This window comes from Thunnus albacares, chromosome 22, assembly GCF_914725855.1.
Source record: "Thunnus albacares chromosome 22, fThuAlb1.1, whole genome shotgun sequence".
Classification (NCBI taxonomy): Eukaryota; Metazoa; Chordata; class Actinopteri; order Scombriformes; family Scombridae; genus Thunnus; species Thunnus albacares.
The window spans coordinates 13777113-13792006 of NC_058127.1; the positions used below are offsets into that span (position 1 = coordinate 13777113).

A 14894-nucleotide genomic window follows, 5' to 3' on the forward strand; every position below is an offset into this window, starting at 1 on the left:
AGCCAATCAGGTTGCCTGTTACAAGATGTGCTCTCTTTGACATATAGATTGTATAAAGAGCTTTCAGAATAATATTTCATGTTCATATGCACATGCATGCACAAAAAGTGCATATGTAGTCATGCTGGCAGTGCAGCGTGAGTGATACCGTGGGGGAAAAGAAAAGACACAAGAAAGACAGACGTGAAAAATTTAAACGCATGGAAATATCGGTTTTATGAGCCCCATTATTTAGCAGTTCTTGGAATGGAGCGTAACCGATCAAAGCCCTCACGCCTCCACTGTTGGGAATTTTCAGCGTTCCAGGAACGAAAGTTGTCACTGCATCCCTCTCATCAAAAAAGAAAAAAAGGCTTTTGATCATTTACAATCACAGGATGGCATGCATTATTCTGTGCCACACACACACGCACACACACATCATCCCTACTACATCAGGCAGCTAGATTATTAATCAAGAGATTTGCCATTTGTGAGTCACTTTTACATGCACCATGGGGAAATGGCTGGGCAATTTGTTCACAAACACACAGATGCACAAATATGTAACTACACACAGATGCAAAGCTTTCTTTGCATACCTATGAGTTTTCAACCAATTAAAAAGCAACCAGTTTCAAAATTACTGCAAATACAACATACTGTACATTACATAACAAGACTTATGTAGCTAAATGTACACTTAAAGCCCTTCCTTCACTAAGGTTTTGTGTATAACTGAGGAGAATGTTGTATGAATTACAGAATAGTACAGAGGGGACTAAATCCGATGAACAGAACCAGCCAGGATCAGCAACGGGAGGACCGGGGATCAGAGCCCAATCCCCTCTGACATACTTCACAAGCATTTCTGCCATTCCACTGATGCTGCTGCATGTTACACGCAATGAGAAGAAGGGAAAATTTGTCGAAGCTTTGTGAGGGGGAGGGGGGGGTGGGAGCAGAGGACACAAGAAAAGGCAGAAGCGAAGGAAAAGAAGGGGAAGACTTCCTGGCAGTTTTGAACAGGAGCCGAGTTACAGTGGAGGGACATGCACCCTAGAGGCGAGGATATCTTTGAAGTGCTGCTACATCAAAGCACACTCCCTTTCATACTCATTTTTAATCTTTCTCTATCCCCTACAGTCATCATTTCTTCTGTTTACCATTCTCCCTCAGTAAATGAAGAGGCTGATTGACATACGTAGAGAGGGCTTTGTCTACCTGGGGCTACCGGAAAGGTACACACCTGAGCCTGAAGCTATAGGTACTCGCACACTGCAGCTTGTCTAAAGGTGAACGTCTGACTTTCATTTTACATGTTTTAATTTTAAAATGTTTCAATAATGTTGTTAAGGTTAGTTAAGCTTCTGCTTCTATTGTTTTTCTTCTCACCATGAGATTCAGATTTAAGATTTTGAGAGAAATGTATCGACATGTTGAGATGAGGATGCAATTCCAACATGAACAGTTGGTGGTGGTATTGAGCTGTAAAAGGCAGCAAAGTGGAACTTAAGGAGAAGAAGACCTCCGAAAAACATTTATGAAAAATATGGTAAGAGAATGCATTTGCGTGTGTTTTTTTAGACTTTGAGGATACATACAGTGCCATAAGGCTTGGTGGTAAAAACTGAAATAGATATTCTGACACATTGAACGTTTAAAACATTTCAAAGACTGCATGTTTTTGTCTACTAAAGCATACATATCTGCTCTGTAAATCACTTGTCCTGTGTTCTCCTTTGGGGAAAAAAAATCATCAACCAAAAGAGATAAATGTAGGTTTTTAAATTTCATTTTATAATGGTGTCCAGAAGTTTTACATTATTTTGATTAAATACCTTTACATCATCCACCTATGTAGTTGGAGCAAATCAAATCTAATCTAATCAAAATGTAGCATAGGCTATTGTTCTATCATAGGCAGAACAGCCGGTCACACTGAGCCTGATAGCATCCTGCTACACAACACAAGAGCCACAGACGCTGAACAGCAACCCACATTAGCTTTCCTGTTAGTGTCCTTTTCAAATTTCAAAACATAAACACCTTGCACTTGTTCTGCACCTTAGCTTGTTGAACGAGCCACCAAACAAACTGGGGGAAAATGCACCGCTAACGTCAGTTAGCAGCTAGATAGTGAGCTGCTCAGCTGCAGCATATTAGACAGCATGTAAACGTACCTGCAAATATCACTTCAGACCCATTAGATGCTGGTTTGGTCATTGCTTTTCAAAATCCCTGTTGGCGACACTCTGTCTGTCTATGACTTGTAGCAGTTTGTTTACTTTATCTTTGTTCTGTATGGTAGCCTGCTAGCTAACGTCAATCAAACAAACCTTGCTCCCCCGCTTCCCCTCCCCAAGCTGGCTAAGACAAAAAGGAGCATTTCTGATATTTCCCCAAAGACCTTTTTCATTTTAATAATACACAATATATAATAAAACTGTTAACAATACATTTATAAAGACTTGTTGACATTATTGTGAATGCAAAGAGGGATAACTTAAAAAAATGGACCCAGAATGTACTGCAAAAATGTCATATTTATCTGACAAATATGGAAAAATGTTCACAGGAAATGATAACCCAAATATGTGGTGGGACATATATATACTGTACCTTTTAGCATTCAGCAATTGCCACAGTTTCAGATGCATAGGATGGGAACTGTGGCCAGTAAAAGGCCAAACTTTAACAGACACATCTGTCCAAGGATGTGAAAGAATTTTATGAACATGCACTATATTAAAAATGCACACCGAGAGATACATACAGAATAAAAGCTCTGTATAATCTTTTTTTCATAATCAGAATTTGTAGGGATTTAGCGTAAAGCTCTCCGCATGCTTGAAGCGAGAAATGATATACACTGTGATTCCTGTTATTATGACCTTTGACACTCATTTGAATTCCTGCAGGTTTCATATCAATCAGAAGCTTCATCTGTTCGGGCTCTTCAACCGGTGGATTGTGGAGCAGAGACGTGTACAGGGATGTTTACAGATGGGTAGAGGGAAATTATGAGACAGAACATCAAGAGCAATACACACACACAAAACCACACACATGACCACATCTATCACCCCCATGTGATTGGCCGTGAGTTGAATTCATATTATCTGGTTGCCTCTCACAGCCATCTCATAAACCAAGTTGATCTCTCTCACACACCACCTCTATCACCACATATCTATCCATCCATCTGGACTGGAAAAGAGTTGTAATTAAGGAGATTATTCATTTTTAAACCCATAGAACATTAATTCCAAGCTACCTTCCATCATTCCTTGCAACAAGTTTTATTTTTATTTTTGAAAAACAGTAGGGTTTATCTCATGTTTTGACAAAACTGTGACCCATATTATTTAACCTCAATTCCCAAGCAGAGACTTGGATCCAAAAGAGAACGTACAACAACTATAAATACTGCTTTTGTGTTTTAACTAAGCGACAGCAGCACTAGAAAGAGACAAAAAGAAACTGTTTTACTGCCGGATGAGAAATGACAGGAGGGAGCTCAAGCATGATGGACTCCAGTGGTGTTCTTTCTCCCTCTCCCTCCCCCCCTGTTCTTTTGTCTGTTTATTGGTAAAAATGCTCTACTGTAGCTACCTGTACACACATACATAGGATGATTTGCAAGCAGCTGTCACACAAAGGATGTATGGTGGTGGGGCGATATCCTCTCAAACGCGTCAGTGCAGAAGGCTTCTGTTGCCACATCTGTCACATTAGCAGGACAAACATGGAAGGAGATACCTGAAGAAAAAACCTGTCAATGCAGAAATACATCTACGCACCTTTGATATACTGTATGTCACAATTTAAACAGCTTACTTTCTTTCATCAGCCCTGCGAGTGAAAGATTCAATCATGTTTTATTTCTCCTCAGCTCAAGCAATGATTCAAGGACGATTCACTCAGATTAAATTGGCTTAATGGCAGTATAGTGTGCTACATGTATTTAACATGAATCAGCATGAATGCAACACCAGGGACAGCAGTTTTCAGAAGAAAAGCTCTAAAAACTCACTGTACACTACTTGCCTAGCTCCAAATGATAGACAGTTAAAGACTATCTGGTAAACAAAGTGGAGTATTTAGCAGCTAAAGACCAAAACAGAGCTAAAATGAGAATGAATTTTGGGCTTCTATTTCTCAGGTGGCCGTAAAGACATCTCTAAATAAATGCTAATGTTGCTCTGTGTTTGTTTGCAACTGTTTGCTAACATGTTAGCATAATCTGATAATATTTCAAGGTTAACAGTTAATATTAGCAATGCTAGCATATTTACTTTATCATAAATTGTAGTCTCGCAATACCAGACCTCAGAGATCTCCTCGTACATAAGTCTACGGTAGCTGCTTGAACAGCAGCGAGAACAGCCACTAACAAACCTACATCCCTTATATTTTGTCAAGGACACGCCTTAACGGACATGATGCTTTCCCTCCCATTCTCCTCTGTAGTGAACTGCATGTCACCGCCCCAGTATGAAGGGCCACCCTAAAGACTTTGGATTGGTTCTGTAATGCAGAAAAATTGAATTGTTTCCACCCAGTTTTAACAACGACACCTGGGAGATTGTCCTCAGTCTCTATGATTGAAGTGTTTAGAGGCTGACCTGTGAGTCTACTTAAATTGAAGAATCTGATATCTCAACACAGTTGTAAAGTTTGTAGTAAGTGATTGTGTTAGTAATGCTCTCTGTTCTTAGCTCATTTTAGCCACTAGTATTTTTATTTTTGCTTTCAGGATGGTTTGATTTTGATTTAGTTTTGTCTGGAGGTTTTTATGTGATCCTCTTGACCAGGTGTCCGTTGCAGAAGAGGTGACTGACCTCAAAGAGACCTTAATAGTTAAATGAAAGTTTAAAAAAGAAATTCCATTCATTCAAGGTCTTACAGTTGTACCTTGCAGCTCAATTGTCATCTCTTCATTCATTGTCTATAAAACAATAGCTGGTTTTGTATCCAAGTCACATTCATACAGCATACAGAAAGAGTAGTGCAAATACTGATTATGGAGCATGGATATAATTCATTCTCTAAATATGTGCAGTCCTCATGCTTCATACTGCATTGTTTGACGGCTTTTTATGTCTCTAACAAAACTTCTATGGGAGATTTTAGCACCAATAAACCTGGACTTTTTCTTTCTAAAAGTCATGCTTACAGCAGCTGACATGACTAATTATCACCAGATGGAGGGTCATATTTCCTGTCCTGACATCATATTAATCCCATGAGACAAGAACGCAGAGTTAGTAGGCTGCCTGTCATCATTAGATTAATGTGACAATAGGTTATGGCCATGCTGCTGTCATGGTTCTGCTCTGTTAGATCTCCACTAAGCTGGGAGAAAGATAAAGCAAATGCTGGAGAGTTTTAGGTTAATTTGTTGGTGTTTTTTTTTTTTTTTTTTCAGTGAACATTCAAAGACACACCATTTCTTCCACTTTTCAGGTCCAACAAGCTGTTTTGTTTTTGTCAGCATGATGGCAGGAACGTCAGGGGATCACACTTTCAGTTTCCACAAGACTAGATTTTCGAAATCACGAGGCATGTGACAGGATCTGCTCGCTCAACAGAACAGAAAGTTGTGACGATATGGATCCTTATATATTATGGATGATTTGTCTTTCACTGTTTGAACTGTCGCTTTCCATCTGTCGCTTTCTCCATGCGTGTGTTTATAATTTAACCCCCATGTGCTGCTCCTAATTACTTGTCCTTTTTTTTGGCAACATCCTTTTACTGTATCTCTCTCCATATTTTGCACACAATACCTGTATTTGCGTGACTGCTTTTCCTGAAGTAAATATAAGCAAGTCTGAGCCTTTACTGGATATGACATGTTAAAGCAGCCATATTTCTGATGCCATTTTGCACGTAAATAATGCAACATATGATGAAAGTATTTTCCCTCAATTGTTTGAGAGCTGCTGCAGAGGATGATATGACGGGAAACATGAAACATCATTTAGCTATAGGCTGACCTGACTTTTGCATCCAGACTCTATAGATTGATTAATAAGCAGTTGAATGCAATAGTTTATCTCTTATATAGAATAAAAATATTCTATGCAATTACAGGATTTTTTTGTGCTGCTAGTTAAAGAAAACTGGTTAATGAAGGACTCAGCAGAAAGCTTTGTGTTTTTATTTCTGCACTAGAAGATGTAGCCATTACTGTCATGCCTACGCTTCGCAGCCTGACAGTTTCAATTGTGGAGTGAGAAACAGCAACTACATTTTACATTATTTATGCTACATTTCCTGGTGGTTGCCTCACACACACACACACACACTCTTTTGTTATGTTTAAGTCAGTTTGCCACTTCCTTGCTACTTTTTGAACAAGCACTGTTTCACACTAATATACACACACACACATCCCTAAACTCTTGAGACTGATCTCAGGAACATAGAGAAAAAAAAGGGAAGTCTGTCCACTCTGCAGAGCATCTTGGTAAAGTGTGATCTAATGAGGAAATAGAGGAAGCTAGCCTTCCCCTCTCTGTGTCACTTTCACAATCATGAACAAGCTTCACCCAGCTCACTGGCGTAACAATTTCGCAGCACAACGCGGCCACTTAGACTGCAAAAAGAAATACAGCAGACCAAGACCAATTAGCACTGCTGTCGTGGATGTCATGCAGTTAAAACTCCTATGTAATGCAAGCAGGTGGAACGTTAACAGCTTTCTAACATAAGTGTAGTGGCCTATACAAACTCATAGTGTAGAAATATAGCATGAATGCCAAGTACTTGTTTTGGCATCTGTAAAGAATGGAGTTTTAGGTGCCAGGGCCATCTCAGCATGCATTGAACATGAGATTGATAGCATCATCCACTGTATCTATCTGAGGCTATAGCCATGCTGGCAAATCATCTGTTTTTCCAGTGATGTGCTTAAGGACACACAGGAATTCCTGTCATGAAAAGAGGTACAGAGTTAATGACTTGTGACCCTGTCATGGAAACAATTTTATCACCCATAAGCTCCTTTAATAATAATAATACCTCTACAGTTTAAGCTGTGTAAAGTCCAACTTGACTCACATCCTCTTTGCAGGCAAAAATTATGTCAATATGTTTTTAAAATGTATTGTTAGTAGTTTTGTATTATTAGAATAAAGAAAAGGGTCTCTTTGGAAATATCAGAAATGCTTCTTTTTCTCCCAGCCAGCTGGAGGGGGACATGTCGGACATTTATTTGATCGACATTAGTAAGCAGGCTGCTGGTGTTACACTGTACAGAACAAAGACAAAGTAAACAAACTGCTGTAGCCACACGTTATGAACAGACAGTGTGTCTGCTAACAGGGATTTTGAAGAGCAACAACCAAACAAGCATCTAACTGGGCCTAAGTGACGTTTGCAGGTTTAGCTGAGCATCTATCTAGCTCGCTATCTGATGTTAGCTGTTAACTGACGTTAGTTGTACACTTTTGAATGTTTGGTGGCTTACTCAACAAGCTAAGGCGCAGGACAAGATGTGTGCTCATGTTTGTAAGTTAGAAGGAGAGATTAGCAGGAAAAGCTATTGTGGGTTGTTGTCATTTGCACCAGAATAGGGGGGAGACTTTTGTCCCCCCACTTTCAGGTGTTATGGTAATAAAGTGGTAACATCTAAGCCAGACCTTTAAATCCAGTCATAATCAGAACACTGTCAGAGGACCGTGAGTCGCCTATTATTGCTGCCAGTTCAGACTAGTTTAAATAATTTGACCACCAAATACAACATTGGGCCCTATTTTTCGTGATAGTGCAATGACCAGCGCAAGCAGCACACGCACAGTTTGGTATTTTCCTTACCTTGAAATTTGCTTTACCCGTCTGTGCGGTATTGTGGTGCCCAGTGCTGCATGCACGGTGAACTGCTGGGAGGAGAAGCACAAATAGGCTGTGCAAAGCGAGTTCTTGGTGTTTTTGTGGAAAATGGGTCTTAAATGTCTCAGAACTATGTCTGTTTCTGGAGCAAAGTGACTCCACTGCCACTTGGTGATTTTATCAATAAATACTTGTAAATGTGCTACAATAAGAGATTAATGCTTGAAATATAAATAAGTTATTTCAATTAAACATTCTCCAACCAAAATCAGCACAGAAAATAAAATTTGATGTGATTAAAGCATCTGTATTGATTTGTAAATGAATGTGAGTGATTCTTACAGTATCTGTTGTCCACAGCTGCTTTACTGCTGTATGAAAAGTTTCTCCTTCAGTTCATTAAATCCCTGCAGCATCTGAAGGCAGCAGGACTGATATGGTTAATAAATCTGCAGCCTCTGAGAGGTGCCACGCCAGAGCGCAGTGCCGTTACGCACGGCAGTTCACTGGGTTTACCTTCATTAAATTGGCTGACAACGACACCAGGCCTCTGCAGAACAACACCTCTACACACATCAGACTGGTCTGTCGTAACTCCATATTCTATCTATCCTTTTTAATGAATGACATGTTGGGTTACCAGGGCTTATCATAGTCTCTTTTCCAACTTTCTTTTCAGCGAAAGTAGCGTCTCATGTTTTATTCTTGAGACACATTGCAGTGCAAACACTGTTGTATAACATTAATTACTAAACTATGACCATTTACGAGGTGAGATAGGCTGCATTAGAGATATGGCTGAAATAGCGTCGGTCTGATCATGACAAGTATGTCATCCAAAGCTGGATGTACCCCCACTTAAAAAACTCATTCCAGCGCCGTTGGTTGTTATTCAGAGTCTGTGGCTGTGTAGCAGGATGCTATCAGGCTCAGTGTGACCGTCTGCTCTGGAGAGCGACAGTTCAAACGGTGAAAGACAAATCAAAAACAAAACAATGCTACATTATTACTTCATTCAAGATTTGATTTGCTTTATCTTAATAAGGACTCCACCTATGTAAGCAGATGGTGGGATGGTATTTCATTGAACTAAAGCAAAACTAGAGGGCGCTATTGTGAAATCAAAGAATAGAAAATATAAAATTCTCCCTTTTAGTTTTAAATTTTTTCTCAAAGGACATCAAAGGACAAGTGATTTACAGAGCAGATGTGTAATCTGGAATACACAAAAAAGGCAGTTTAATTTCAGTTGGACTTTAAAGGCTCTGCACTCACACATACAGGTGTTTGGGTGTTATGATGGAAAGAACGAGGCCGCCAAACTCAAAGTGTTACCAAGCACAGGTGTTACTAATCTCATTAACCATGGCTCAGTTCTATTCAAGTGTCCCGGGAAGCCATGACAGTGTGACAGTGAGCCAGCACGCACAATACTGTGACCCTGAAACTGAAGCAGCTAAATGGAATTCAGCCATCATTCATTTTATTATTTCCACCTGTGCTTTTCCCACTATGACAAGTCAGAACGTCTTCTGTGAAAAAAACTCCTATTCAACTTGAAGAGTGTTACGTAATTTATGCATCCGCAGGGATATGGAAAGCACCCTCTATTAATTACACTCATAATCCACATTCCCTTGTTGATCATGCCTCTGGTGTAAGCCTTTTTGAAAATGTAAGCACATGCATGTTTGCTATTAAGTTTCAAGGGGTTCAGAATAGCTCACTTTTGTCTTGGGTGCTATAAAGCTGTGCCCAATATAATACCTTGAATATGATGGTAGTTAGAGGTGTTCAGAGAGAGGAGAAGGAATGACCACCCCGTGACTTTCTCTCCACAAGAGATCATTATAACACACAATAAAACCTCTGCACTGTGGACACATACAGTATGTGTGTATTCATGTGCACATTTATGATATTTGGGCAGCAGCCTAATAATGAGTAATGTGTAATACTGGTGAATATTCATGACTACAGCAAGATCAGCAGATTGAGTGGAGATGGACATTTTGGCAGCAATCGAATGATCCTATTTATTAGCTGAGCGTTATGTGCAAGAGTTTCTACGGGAGGTAAACTTCTGTGTTAAACTAACAAGCTTCAGCTCCTTCTCAAGTCCAAATTTACATTTAAATAGTCTGTAAGAGCTGAACATAACAGTTCAATCAAATGCTTTTCTCACTGCGGGTGTTCCTGTTTGTACACACACATGCATACTCTGCACATTTGTATGTATGTTGTGTGTGTGTGTGTGTGTGCTTGCATGGCTGTATGCTTTGTGTAAGTGTTTGCGCACATTCAGTACATGCATGTGTTGTGTATTCATGTGTTAAAGTCTGCATTGCAATCATTACACCTTCAGTCTCACCCACTTGAAAGAAAGAAAACATAGATTCAAATCAATTACGCACCAAAAGGTCAAAGTGGGAGCACAGACAAAACTGCTAATTGCTGAGCGATGAAAAGTGCCCCGGTTGATGTGGCCACAAATAGCCGAAAATAACTCTGCGGTCCTCACCTAGGCTTTGGTTTGGCACAAAGGAAGCTGAATTGCATCTCACCCTCCCAGTGACCAAATATAACTACAGTGTCTTGGCTGGTGCTTGTTGTGGTGGAGGATTCACACTTTGAGGGATGTTAGCAAGAAGAGGAGTAGGAGGAGATTTTTTACATGTTGTGCAAAAGTCTGTTAGATTTTGGCTTCAAACCTTTAATACTTTATATTTTGGCTTCAAGATATTTGGCTGATAATCTGAATAAAGATGAGTGAGCAAGTACTGTGGTGTTCAGTGTTGTCAAGAATACATCAGCAGCAAAAAGTACATGGAGACTAAATGTGTTGCTGTTGAAAAAAATGTCTCCATTAAAATGTTAGACAAGTTTTAACAAATTTTTATGTGTGAAAATATTCAACATGATGGGACAAGACTACGTTATTAATTGAGCACCAGTAACTCTGATACATCATGGCATACAACACCAGTCAAAAGTTTAGACATACTTTCAAGTGTGTCCAAACTTTTGACTGGTGCTGTATGTCATTGCTTTAAGATGCCATTTGTATTTTTGTTTTTTAATGGATGAATTTGTGCCATCTGATCCCTGAACCCTGAAGTGTTTTTATCAGCTGCTACGGTGACAGACAGATGGGTGACATGCAACAAGGGCTCTTGTCTGTCTCAAAAATAGGATGCTGTGGTTACATATATACTCCCTCTGTTTTTAATCCATGCCAGTGGCGTGGCTCTACTGATGAGATGACAACGTCAGTCATCTTTGGTCCAGACTGAAATATATTATAAAGAAACTGAGAATGAAGCCTACTGGCTTTGGTGGTCTTCTGACTTTTCATCTAGTGCCATCAGCAGGTTGTCATTTGTGGTTTTGAGTGAAATGTCTTGACAATAACTGGATGAATTGCCACAAATTTAGTGCAGGACATTTGATGGGTGGTTTTCATCTAACTCCGTCACATTTTTTAATTTGTCCCATACTTTAGTTTATGACCTGCAAAAACAAATAACATTCCCATCAGCCTCCGTTGTACTACTTTGTGTCTGGTGTTGATTAGAAAATGTTTGCATGCTAACACACTAAACTAAGATGGTGAACATGAAAGTTCCCCTCTCGTCAAAAACACTTTTTTCTTGTTCCATCAGTTGGATGTTTGAAGTAGGAGACACCTTGTGTCCAGCTGTTTAACTTCTGAAGTGAAATATATTTGTATATTGATAGATTCTGAAACTTTTAATGAGAGATAAGGAGTAAATGCCAATTTAAGGATTTTAAAGTTGTAATTATACTTATACTATATGATTTTGTGGAAAAACCATATCAGACACACAGAGTATTATATATATATGTATGTATGTATAAATATATATATATGTCTTAATACATGTCTCGGGGGGATCTTTAAACATCAAAACATTAGCATCGTCATTGTGGACATGTTAGCGTGCTTATGGTAGCATTTAGTTCAAAGTACAGCCTCATAGAGCAGCTAGTGTGGATTGCTCTTTATTTTTGGGGCTTCCTGGTGAAGTAGAGACATGTATTGTGAGTGGCAGCATGACATTAATCTACCTTAAATGAAGCTGACGCAAATACTGAAACTTCAAGGTGTAGCTCACTCCAAAAAAAGTCTCCATCAGCCCTTATTGCATCCATCTTTTTCAGTCCATCTTAGCTGAGTGCACAACTTTCATGCAAAATTGAAAATGTGCATAAAACGGATGAATGGAAACAATCTGCACCTTAAGATACAGTATGTGTTAGTCCAAATACAAATACATGCTGTATCTCTACACACATACTCAAAGTTATACTGTCCATATTGCCAGCTGACCATTGAGCCAGTTCTATGTATTGTACTCTCGCACTGTGAGATCCTGTTATGACACTATGTTGTCAATATTTTTTCCAAGAATATAAAGACAAGAGATTTATTTGGCATTTTATGTGCTTGTGACTTGATGATGTCACTGACACCTGTTTTGAAACCACTTTTGTATTTTCACTGATCCCATATTGGGGGGGTAGGAGGTTACTTGTCACCTCTTAATCCTGTGTTTTGCTGGTGAAAGAGTGGAAGAGCGGGGAAAACTGTTGTTGTAGAGCTCTGATTGGAATCCTGTCTTGGCTAATAGTAGGATTATGTCTGAGTCCCCCCTAAGCCAGCACTGCCGGGTTTTTATTCCGTTATAGCCTGGGTATCTCCTGGGTTTTGTCATGAGAGTAGTGTTATCGGATGTGTGAACGTAAACATTGTCTGGAGGAAATGTGGAGGAGGACAGATGCATTCACAGAAAAATACATAATGCACAAAGTGGCCGAATCATATGTATATATATATTTTTGGAGTTTTTTTTTTTTTTTACATGATCAAAGCAGTAAGAGCTGCTCCGGTTTATCAGTTGTGCAGATTTTTCACTCATGAATAAACCCAGTGATTTGCAAGGTGCCAAAGTTAATCTACTTTGCATAAAGAAATTGGTAAGCAGCATCTGTTCCTTCTACAAGCCTGAAATGGAAGTCAGGAAATCAGAAAATTACCTAATTATTCAGACACCACCGACAAACCTGAACATGTCAATGAAATTATAAAATTGAGCTCTTTCTTTTAGTCAAATAAAGTCATTTATATGTCACACTAGGCTTTGTGTATTATATTTTGAATGTAAAGAGCCCCAAATCACTTTTTTGCAAATGACTGATGATGATTTTACTATCACCTTATTTTTTACTGTCAACACCTTTTAAAACATGTTGTAATAAAATGGAAATTTATTTTAATTAAGTTTAGTTTTTTTTAGGGAAAAGGGAACATGTACATTTATAACAAATCCACCAACTTACTCTAAATGAAAGGATGATTGGTCATATCCTTTGTCCAAGTTTAAATTTCCCATTGATGATATAAAACTTAAAGGATAAGTTAAAGGATATATCTGCCAATTTTCTATGTTCGTTCTTTCTTTTTATTTTATTTGATAAGAACAATGCAATTTAACATAGTTTCAATACAGAGCATGAAACTGATGTGCTGTTCAGACAGTTTATAGCTATTGCTAATTTTCAACTCTTGTCCTCAGTTGGGCTTTACATACACAGTGTAATTAAAATATACAGCTTTCATCATCATAAAGGTTAGGGTTATTGTTCTTATTGTCAGCAAATCTCATTAGCAGAGTCAAACCAACAATGAATTGATCCTACTTACAAGTATTATGTGTGTATCCAAAGTCTGACGTATCTTATTCTTCTGTAGCCGTGGACCTCCATTGTTGTCCAAAAACTATTAAATACACATCAGTGAGACACACCGTTCCACTGGGTGACATGTGCTTTCACCCCAAAGATGGCGGTCATGGTTTGGCTCTGCATATGAGATTTGTTAACAATAAGAAAAATATAAACAATCAGCAGCCTTTAAAAGTACATGAAATTGAAAGCACATGGCCATGTGTTGTTTAATGTTCTTGATCTCTTAGTCAGCTAACTAGACAAAATTCAACTTCCATTTCAATTAAGGAGTTACTGTGGTGTTACCAATGAGTAGCAAGCAGAAATAGACATCCCCAACTGTCTTCCTTCACTCCTACTCCCCACTCTTCTCCAGCTGTTTTGCAGAAACAACCATCCATCACCAGCCATTTGTGAAGTTGGTGTGTGTGTGTGGAAGTGTGCCAAGTGAACAGCTATTGTCTGTCCTTTGTGTCTGCGTGTCCGCCAGGTGACACATCACATCTTGTCACCACAGTGACTCACACTAGCCTAGAGCGGTCCAGGGTTTTGGGTGGGTGGGTGGAGGAGTGGGGGGGGGAGACACCAGCACACACACATACCAATGAACCCAACTACTTTCAATTACTGTAAACATGCTGGAATGCAGACATGCTCAATCACTCACCCAAAGGTGTTTGAGGGGGCACCAAGTTGGAGAGAGATGCTAAATGATTCAGAGGGGGAAATTAGTGGACGGAGACCTTGTGACATGCAAGAGATCATACATCTTTACTGGCCCAGAATTTCCAGCAGCACCCCCTTGCTCATGCAAAAACACATTGCTCGTCCGCCACACCACATCATCATGCCAACAAGCTGTGTAAAGTGCATCCTTCCGTAAGACTGTGGTGCATTAATCCAGTGCAGGTGCACTCATGATTAACTGACTGGGGATTATGAGAGGGAGCGGAACAATCAAGTAAAGAAAGGTCATAACATTGTTGGGAACAAGGGCTCCGGTCCACAGCGCTCCACTTGAGCTTTTCCGGAGTTTGAATTTTGTTTCTGGTGTGAGCTGGTGGCCCTGCAGGCTGCCTTAAATGGGTCGGTGTGAGCCTGCAGAGCCCTAGAAATCATCGTCAAGACCTGCAGCAGAACAGTAAGTCACCCGGTGCCTAATTATTTATCTTACGTAAATAATGTGTTAAATTTGGCATTTGTAGTCATGTTAATGTGTCCTCTCTTGACTTTAGTTACATCCTTTGTCCGTATGATGGGGTAAGATGTGGATATTCTGTATTTAATGTAGTGCATGAAATGGAAAGTACTCTGCAAGATTTGTAGCT

The 14894-nt window shown here is 39.4% G+C and overlaps 1 protein-coding gene and 1 long non-coding RNA gene across 3 annotated transcripts in view; one reads left to right on the plus strand and one right to left on the minus strand.

Annotated features, from left to right (window-relative positions):
- LOC122973373 overlaps positions 1–14894 on the minus strand; it is a 121713-nt gene that overhangs the window by 82329 nt on the left and 24490 nt on the right. The window lies entirely within an intron of this gene.
- On the plus strand, positions 755–4514 carry LOC122973375. Of its 2 annotated transcripts, none has more exons than XR_006400004.1 (3): positions 755–1274; positions 1381–1534; positions 2901–4514. It is a non-coding gene; the product is annotated as an uncharacterized LOC122973375 (long non-coding RNA). The 2 variants fall into 2 exon arrangements; XR_006400005.1 differs by having other exon boundaries at positions 1387–1534.